Source organism: Watersipora subatra, chromosome 8 (assembly GCF_963576615.1).
Source record: "Watersipora subatra chromosome 8, tzWatSuba1.1, whole genome shotgun sequence".
In the NCBI taxonomy this organism is placed as follows: Eukaryota; Metazoa; Bryozoa; class Gymnolaemata; order Cheilostomatida; family Watersiporidae; genus Watersipora; species Watersipora subatra.
The window spans coordinates 19,893,968-19,904,199 of NC_088715.1; the positions used below are offsets into that span (position 1 = coordinate 19,893,968).

Sequence of the window (10,232 nt, forward strand, 5' to 3'; positions counted from 1 at the left end):
GACTCGCTTGCTCTTCCATAACCGTGGTTTTACGACGTTTTGTCAGTTTACGTCTATTAAATTTTTACAGAGAGATTAAACGCTTTTTTGTATTACTGTATATTGAACCAAAATATCAACCGAGATTGTTTGTGGGCATATACATAGAATTTAGTTATAACCTTTTGGAATTTATGAAGTTCGATGCGTGGGAAAGCTAAAAATCCGCATCGTACTCCTTCGAAAGATTTCGAAGGTATGCATTTACATCGTATTATGCCTGAACATATCGGACAAGGCAAAACTAGGAGGAGGAAATGTCGGCCATACTGATTTATTTTTCCGGTTGTTGTAGTTTAATTAATGATTTAACGATGCTTAACTCATCTGCAATACTTGCAATAAAATTCACAATATAGTAATAAATGATATGGACGCTCTTTGCGATCGTTATTGCAGGTGAGTAAAGTTTTTTGCATTGGTACAAATTCAAGTTTTTCTCCGTAAATAAAACCGAGTGTTAAAGACTGTGTTTATAAATAATTGCACTCCATGGTGGTAAACTGCAGTGGATTATCGTTCTTGGATGCGTTTGACGTTGGAAAACAGCTTGAAAAGCATTTGCGAGTCATAAAATGGATATAATTTGTCTTTAAAATGTCACGCTTCTGTAAACAGGAATTCATTAAAAAGAGTAGGCCTATGGCACTAAAAGGGTTACATATTGCTTTCGTTCTTTAACTGTACCTCTGTGCTTTAAGAGAAGTACAACTTTTAATATTATTTTTTTCACGTATCACAGCGATGTTATCGAATGTCTTAATAACTGATAAAAACACTTTTGCTGGTTGAGCGAGCTTTTGCTAATAGAATTGAAATGGCTTTGAAGCCATATATGCGTAGAAAAATGTGTAAAGCATGTTACTGAGTAGTAGCATTATCTTTTGATTTCATTACCTACTTCAGAGGCATTGTTGATAATAAATCTCATTGCGAGTGACTGTGTGTTGTGTACAAACGGAGTAATGGTGAATCATTAATAGTTTTTGACTGCCATAAAATAGAGAAGACAACTCTGATGTGACAAACTCTGATACAAGTTTGAACGCCATTTCCTAAACTTAATTTGAAGAAATCTTCCTTTGCCATTATTTTTGTCTCCAAAATTTCATAAAGATGAAGATCTATACGCATATATCAAATGAGTAAAGACATGTTTGTTAGTCACTGAGCTACTAAACTTGTTATTCAGTTGGAAAATGTTGAGCAATATTAGTAGTGCAGTTGGAAAATGTTGAGCAATATTAGTAGTGACCAACCAGCAGTTTTTAGTGGCCAGATTTAGGGTTTGCAACTACAAGGTTATCGGTTCAATCTCAGTCCAAGTCCATAACCATTAGATTCTTACTATATAGATAGTTTATCGATTTGTTGTTTGCAAGATCTCTAATGTAGTTTGTTTGCGATTTTTTAGAATGAATCTCACAAGATCTGGCCATTATCCTTGCAACTAATCGTCTAATCGCTATCTAGTCAATCACCACTACTATGGTCAATTTGCCAACCATACACCGGTTCGGCTCAACAGTAAATTCTCCATAACCAATTGAATCGGTATCAATAACTGTGGGACAGGTGAGATCTAGACATATTTCTTGCATTTTTCCATCACTATTGCAAATTTTCCATGTCTGTGTTTTTATTATACATGTTGTAGGCTTACTAATATGTTATCAATATGCTTTAATTCAGCTACATGGAAAGTTTGTTTATTTGTGCCCTAAGCCCTTAACGTCGTGACAACCATATCAAATTCGATAAACATACCATATAATATTCAGTACATAAGACCAGTCCTTCTACTGCAATGTCGCCTCGCGCACTGACCAGTGTGTATTTATGCTACACCTACAAGCTTCCAGCTCGCGCGCTGGAAGATGTTACCATAGAGCATTTGTGTTTGAATCCCAACAGTGACTTCGTTTCTTTCATGAATTTAAATAGTATTGCTGCGGTGTCTGCACAAAAATACGACGGTAATGTAATTCATGGCATGATTTCTAGTAAAATTCAACTTCAAAAAACCGTTGCAAATCAAAATTAGATGATATCACATATAGGAATTTATTTATAAAATAGTGAAATACCAGTAATCCTACTCAATGTGAGCTGATTGGAACACCAGGTCCCCATTATTCACCATTCGAAATGTCATCACTAGGATTCTCTTCTGGAATTACGGGATATGTTTTGAATTTGATGTTGGTTTTTGTAGTATCTGCCTACAAGGCCACACTTCAGTAATCCATTTGACACATCCACTATTGGGCATTCACACCTTTTTCTTGTACATGAATCACGATTTCTGACAGAAATCTGTCTTGCGGCATTGCTACTCTGTTGAATACCTATTATCCGAGGTAGCGGTTTTGTTCTTGTATTGAGGTGAACCAGTACGTTGGTTAAGTGCTTGTTTTTTGTTCTCTGTGATCTTCACTATAACATGCTACTCTCAGGCTTTTGTTAATTGTAGTATTCCCGACGGCGCCAAAAAAGGCGTCCTTACTGATGGTGTTTTGAATGCCATTTCTTCAGCTACGCATTGCCCGCCTCTGATCCCGATTGAACTATTAGCGAATAAAAGATTTGGGCCATGGAAGAGGTCACGGTATGTACATGTCAAAACCAGGATTTTCGAACCAAACTTCAGATCTCGACTTGTACTCTTGAATTTACGATAGATCTATAGTTACTCTCCCTTTAACTGTGATTTTTGTTATTGAAAGTTGGAAAAATTAGTTTCAAATTTAGAAATGCTGTAGTACAAAACGTAGATTTTTTTGGCAGATTGGAAGCACATTTCAACACTAACTACCTAGCACATCAGAATTTTAAGCTGAGAAAATATGGAAATCTAAGAGTTGTGTGCACGTGTACATAATTAAGAAAGCAACTCTTGAAAGTTTGCATTGTGTTAGATTATGTATAACTTGTGATAAGCATGTTAGGTTGAGAATCGTGCTGCCTTTTACCAAAATGTCAACTTAGAGCTAGTAGTGCGATGTAATTTCTTTTTCTCTTTTTATGACATGATTTTCAGCTATTTGATTGTGATATAAGATAGGTATGATTGAAGAATTTGACAATATGTAAGAGGCAACAATAGCCGATTGACTATGTATTTTTAAAAGAGTGTACGCGCTAATTCAAACAAGCTTATAAAGGAAATTGAAAAGGCAGGCTGCTCGCATACTTCTAGATCAACTAAAACTTACAAAATCTTATCGTTTAATTTTTCATTAAATATCTGCACGGCGTTTGTTAAAGCTTTGGAACAATCTGCAATAGCATTAGCAGTGCTTCTCATTTACCTGCGTATATAGCTGTTTGCACATATAGCGTCTCATCAGAAAGGTTTACTCCAAGTGAATAACTCGACTAATGCGGAGTTGTTAGCTTACAGTTTGTTATTATTTTTCAATGGATATGTCCAAGTTCGTGTTTTTTGCTACATGAGATTTACTAATTAATTTACCGCATTGCTATTCTACAACAACTCTTTTTTAAATTTCAAATTATTAAAATGATAATTCAGCATAAGAAAAATGCGACTAGGACATTAGTTGCTTCTGAAGAAACTTACTATTAGCGCAACCCTAAATATGATATGCTTGTGCATTTTTCATAATATGCCAATATGAAGTTGCAGCCTTATAGGAAGCTCAGTTATGAAGCCATTAAATAAAAAGCTGATTAGGATGATTTTGAAAATATGGTGGTTGTGCACTCTTGTATCCACCTGTGCCTATTATGAGGAATCGCGATTCCAAAAACTTGAATGAGTGGACAATATTACCTTATTATAGAGTGCCCACAAATAGTGAAAAGAAAAGTATTGCTGGTACTATTTCATGTATCTAGCAAGTGACACTGTGATGTGGCAGATCAACCTCGATGTTCATAATTACTTTGTTAACAGGTTGTTGCCATATTTAGATTATACTCATATTTGCTTTGTTTGTATTCTGTACTTTTTAGCAGTTCTCATCTGCTAATATAAATGCTTCTTCACATTTCAGGCCTTAAAGGATTGTACTGTAATCTGAATTGTTGGATGAAAGAACAGCCTTCGTCACCACAATCCAAGGACGGACGAGCTGGAAAAACTTCAGTCTAATGTGGTAAAGCATTTGGTGGACTGTAGCATTATTCACAAATATGATCATAGCTTTGCTTGTTTGTCTCTGTGTATCATTGATATATAATTTATTCTGGTGTAAAGGTTGTGGTATTTTTCTGCCATGTTTTGATGATGACAATATATATAGAGTTTAGTCATTTTATAGCTATATTTTTATTGTTTCATATTATTTTTTGTTATTATATCATGCAACTGTTTGTACCAAAATATACAGCTTCGGAACCATGCCCTAACTATTGAGATGCTCACAAAGATTATTTTAAGAATAATCTAGTAAAAGTCTTCGTATATATCTAAGGTGCAACATTTGTTGAATGTCCGTCAGCCTTGAGAAGAGATGTTGTGTGAAGGTTAAGCATGGCACATTATAGAAAAATTAGGTTGCTTCGGAGATGTAATGTTGGTGGAATGTTGTATAGCTTAAGGAAAGAATATTGTCGATGGTTATGCTCGGTACATTATAGTAACATTGTACGCAATTCATTAGAGGAACATTCTGTGAAACATCAAAATGTTAGAAATTGTCTACACAGTTACACCCCACTAATGTTCTGCACGAAAACGTTCCTGGGATGTTAGCTAATATCTTTGAGGCAACATCATGAAAGGCATGCTTGTGGAATGTTCTGTAACATTCTCCCCATGTCACAGGAATTTTGCACCAGATCATCTGCTGAATGTTCCATAATGGTGAAATGCCATACTGTTCCGAATATATTAGAAGACAATATTATGTGAATGTTTATACCCAGACATTTCAAAGTAGCAATCCTGTAACATTGCTGGGACATTCGATAACAATGTTTTGTAACAACGTTATAATAACGTTAGCAATCTTTTCCTCTAACGTTCTAGCTAGAATGGTACAAAAACGCATGATTCATTTTTTGGAAGTTGTCCCCCTTTCATAACAAAAAATTATTTAAAATGAAGCAAATTAAAAATGTTATAGATTTTTCATTACAGATATAAAAACAAACAAAATAATGAAAAAGAATAATGATAAATTTGAATGATTTATGTAAATGAAATGAAAAGTCACTACAAATTTCAATTTTCGCACTTCATTAGACATATCGCAAAAATGACTAGGGTACATTAGGCTCTGGCTATCAGTTAAACGGGTCAAAGTAAGACGCGACAGTATGAACATATCGCAACTGACCAGGTCGCCACATGTTGTGTCAGATGGATGGTGATAGTCTATCTACCGATTGATTAGCGCTACGTGTCGTCTGACAAGCCGACGCGTATGTAAATCATTTCGTTAGTAGAGCGAAGCCAATGCCCATTAACTTGTATGCCCTTATAATTATATTTCGTTTTAGCTCAACGAGATTACCGCAGCAAGGAAAGCGATGCGCAGTAGCTAGGAATGTTGTATAATAAAGATGGAAAATCCCTACGCATCAATGTCCCACCAATGTTCTATGCGTAACCTTCCTGCGATGTTAGCTAATAGCCTTGAGACAATATTATGGAAGAAATGTTCGTGGAATATTACGCAATGTTCTCCCAATATTGTGGGAATGTTATGCGGGATCATTTGCTAACATTCCAGCAACGTAATTCCCACAACGTTGCTGGGACGTTGTGGGAAATACATCCCAGCAACGTATTTCCCACAACGTTGTAGGGACATTATGGGAAATACGTTCCAGCAAAGTAATTCCCACAACATTGATGGAACGTTTTAAGAGTTACGTTCCAGCAATGTTTTTCCCACAACGTTGCTGGAACGTTGAAAATGTGTCTACAAATAATCTTGTGACAACGTTACGATGTAACGTTTCTGGGACTTTTCGGAACATCCCTGGAACGTTCTTGGAACGTAAAATTGTTAGTTGGGTACATACATATGTGTATATATACATACAAGTATATATATATACATAAATGTATGTGTATATATACACATACATATGCATATATATACATAAGTGTATATATACATACATGTATATATATATATATACATGTATATATACTACTGAATTCTCTGGTGATAAAAGTCTGCACAGAAAATATATTTTTATTTAACATATAACAACAGTTACCATTCTAACTTTCAAACTTCAGAACATGAAAAAAATGTTTTGTGCAGTTTAAATAAATTAAGAGAAGAATCAAACAGCTGTATAGATTTAAATTCTGTCAAACAACTGTAATTTTAAATTTCATATCACGAAGAAAATGTTTTATGGTCAAATAAATTAAGAAACAAAATAAAACAAATATAAGTGTTTGAATGTACATGTAAATGTGAAATATTTAGCAAGCAACAGCTAAATTAAGTCTGTTTTGCTAGGATTCCAATAAAAACTGATTTGGAAATGATAAAATCAATATGAACTGAAAAAAAAAATTCTGAATACGTTGAATTAATAATAACAATTCATGCATAAAAGTGTGTTTGTGTATAAAAAAAGGTTTAGCTTACTGTTCCAGCAGAAGCTATCCATCAAAACTTTGAATATGACAATACTGGTACCTCTCGACACTGGTACAAATGTAAAAGTGGGATATCGAACTGTCTTTGTCTGACCGAACAGAGAGAGAATGTAGAGGCTATTCCTACTCGAAATAATACAAATGTTCACGTGAAAAGTATTGACCTTGACTGCGATGTAGCAATCGAACTGTACTAAAAATTGAAAATAGAAGTTCACGAGAATGCGAAAAAGCATCACATTTCATAGAATTAATAGAATTTCAATTTATACGTCATTTAGCGCATGCAATCGAGAAAAGGGTGTATAGAGTATATAGTAAAAGTTATTAATAGTAAGAGCTTTTGTAGTGATAGAGAATTGGATTGCAATCCTCGTGAGTTTGAGTTCAACAGAATGCGAAACTTTAATATCCAAAATTTTAATAGCATTAGCTGGACAGACCAACAGATATCCAAACAGTATGTAATATATACATAAATTGAAATGTATATATACATTTAAACATGGATAACTCGCCCACGGATAGCTCGAACACGTGGTTAACTCGAACGGTTTTTTGGTCCGTTCCCACGTAATGATAAATTGCTATAGATAATTCGAACTCAACACTATTAACTCGAACTGTTTTTTCCCAGCGGCTACCGAAACAGTTGTTATCGCTTTAGAAAATCACTTTATTCCAAGCCATAGAGGTAAACCTCAACTTTTCGTAATTCATAAGCGTCGTTATTACCACCATCGACAAAATATTTTTGTCAACAACTTTTCTAAAGGTTTGGTGAAATTTGATTTATACCAAACATCCGCTTAGCGATCGCCCTTCGGAAGCAAGGTAAAGTGAGGCAATCTTTGCATAAACTTCAAGAAAGATTGGCAAAATTGATTGTGGGTAAAACGCTCAAAAGAAAAAGATGTCTTTTCTTTTGAGCATTTCAACAACGATCGGCAAAATTGATCGTGGGTAAAACGCTCAAAAGAAAAGGATGTATTTTCTTTTGAGCATTTCAACAATGATCAAGTTTTGCCAATGTCGATCTAAAAAACGTCCTGGCAATAACATCACCTCAAACAACAAACCAATCTCAAATGATAGAAAAATCTCTATACTTTATGATAAAAACATTTTAAACTTTACATTAGAAGCATTTAATTTGAAACAAGCCATTTGTGTTTTTGATAATAAATAATAAATAAATACATGGACTTGTGACAGTGCTCTGATAACTTGAACACTCTGATAGTTCGAACACTTTCGCTCGGTCCCATGAAGTTCGAGTTATCCATGTTTGACTGTATTTCAATTTATGTATTTAAATTGAAATATATATACATGTACATATGTGTACATATTTCAAATAGATATATCTATATTTACGTGTATGACAAACTTTGAGAAATATGTATGTTTAAATATATATGTATATATGTATATATATATGTATATATGTATGTATATATATACATATATATATATATATATGTATATATATATATATGTATATATATGTATATATGTATATATATATATGTATATATGTATATATATGTATATATGTATATATATGTATATATGTATATATATATATACATGAAACCTCTTCATGGTGCTTACCACCGACAAATATCTGAGGTTGGCGATCTTCACCAGACATATATGTGGCTGAACAAAGGAAACCTAACGGCCAGTACAGAGTCGCTAATCATGGCAGCCCAGGAGCAAGTGCTCCCAACAAGGCAACTCCAAACAAAAATCTATCACACCAGAGACGATTTGAGATGCAGACTGTGCAAAGATGCACCTGAGACCATCCAACACATCGTCAGTGGATGCAAGCAGCTACCAGGAAATGCATACACTGAGCGTCATAATCATGTCACAGGTGTTGTGTATAGACGTCTATGTGATGAGTATGGCCTTAATAAACCACAAAACTGTTTGGAAGCTCCTGGTAAGGTCAATATGAAAATGACCGCGCTAAGATCCTCTGGAACCTCTACATCCGGACTGACAAGCATGTCCTAGCAAACCAACCAGATATAGCGGTGGTGGACAAGGAGAACAAGAGGGCTACTATAATAGATATAGCAGTACCCAATGACTTCAAATCTACAATATAGCCAGCAAAGAAAAGGAAAAGGTAGAGAAATATCTCCCTCTTGGAAAAGAGATTGAAAAATGCTTGGATGTAAGAACAACTGTAATCCCAGTAGTCATTGGGGCACTGGGCGCAATAACACAGGCGCATAAAATGTGGCTTGAACAAATACCAACAACAATCAACTCAGGTGAGTTGCAGAAAAGTGTGCTATTGGGAACAGCTAAGATCTTGAGGCGTGTGCTCAAACTCCCAGGTCTCTGGTAGGAGACCCGAGTTAGAGCAGAAATTACCACCCATACGGGTTAACCGGGGTGAAGAAACAATATATATATATATATATATATATATATATATATATATATATATATATCTCTTCATAGTTGACAGCTTGAATAAACAGTTTATAATCCTGTAGCAAATGCAAGGAGCATATAACTGACTGTGTTTGAAAACAAGGTTATAAAATAGTTTGTCAATTGATCAAACATGTCCTTTGCTGAACATTGTTGCCAAAAATCTGCTCATGCAGGTAAAAATTATACAGTCTAGATTCATTCCACAGTTAATATCATTTTTGTTGCACAACAAGTTCAGAAGAAGTATAGAGTGCAACACAATGAGATCTAAATTCTTGTAAAACGCAGCAAATCGTGACACTCTAAAAAGGTTATGACTCCAGTTTTGCTGCCTTGACCACTGATACAAGGCTTCAGTAACTGCTAAAAAAATTTCAACAGTCAGATGCCAAAAAAATTAATCCAAATATATGGTAGGAACAAACTGCAAGATAGTTTGAAGGCAAAGCAGTAAAGATTTCCAATGTTCTGTGGACTGCTTTGGCCATAACAGAAAGTGTTTGAAATTAAAAGCCAAGCAAAGCCCAAGGCTAACATAAGCACTGACAAACATCATAATACAGATATAAACTTACACAAAGATCCAGGCCCAGGTGGCATAGATCTAGCCTGATCAATCATATGCATAATAGCAATTGAAGCTGTCTGTTCAGACAATACCGACTCTACCTAAATAATAAACACCTTGTTTTAGTACATTGCTGATTCAACTTCCTTTGAAGAAACAATAAAGAACTTACATATCTCAGTAGCCTGCAGTTTGTCATGTGTGTAAGTGCTTGAATCTATTATCACCTTTTAACTTTTACTGTTTATCTAGTTACATGTAGCCCCAGCACCAAATAGCCATTCAGTTGCATTATCCTTGCCCATCGACTCTTACAATTTTATGGGTAGTTTGAATGGGGCAGAGACATGTGAATTAGTGAGCACCTTATTACTATCCTTACTACCTAAAAGCATCCGAAACAACACCATACTTTACATAGACGACAGCCTAGCCATATGAAAAAACCCAACCTGCAACCTAAAAAACACAGAAAAAAAACAATTTGCAACATTTTCAATGAAGACAGCTTAAACATCACAATAGAAGCAAACGTAAAATGCATCAACTTCTTAGATGTAACTATAAACCTAAATA

General features: G+C 34.7%; 1 long non-coding RNA gene across 2 annotated transcripts; it reads left to right on the forward strand.

The window, feature by feature from the left end:
• The first annotated feature begins 163 nt into the window (after window positions 1-163).
• Window positions 164-4,401, forward strand: LOC137401573 (uncharacterized). Of its 2 annotated transcripts, XR_010979356.1 has the most exons (4): window positions 164-438; window positions 1,454-1,614; window positions 2,513-2,647; window positions 4,059-4,401. It is a non-coding gene; the product is annotated as an uncharacterized lncRNA (long non-coding RNA). The 2 variants fall into 2 exon arrangements; XR_010979355.1 differs by lacking the exon at window positions 4,059-4,401 and having other exon boundaries at window positions 165-438; window positions 2,513-4,051.
• Window positions 4,402-10,232: the final 5,831 nt, after the last annotated feature.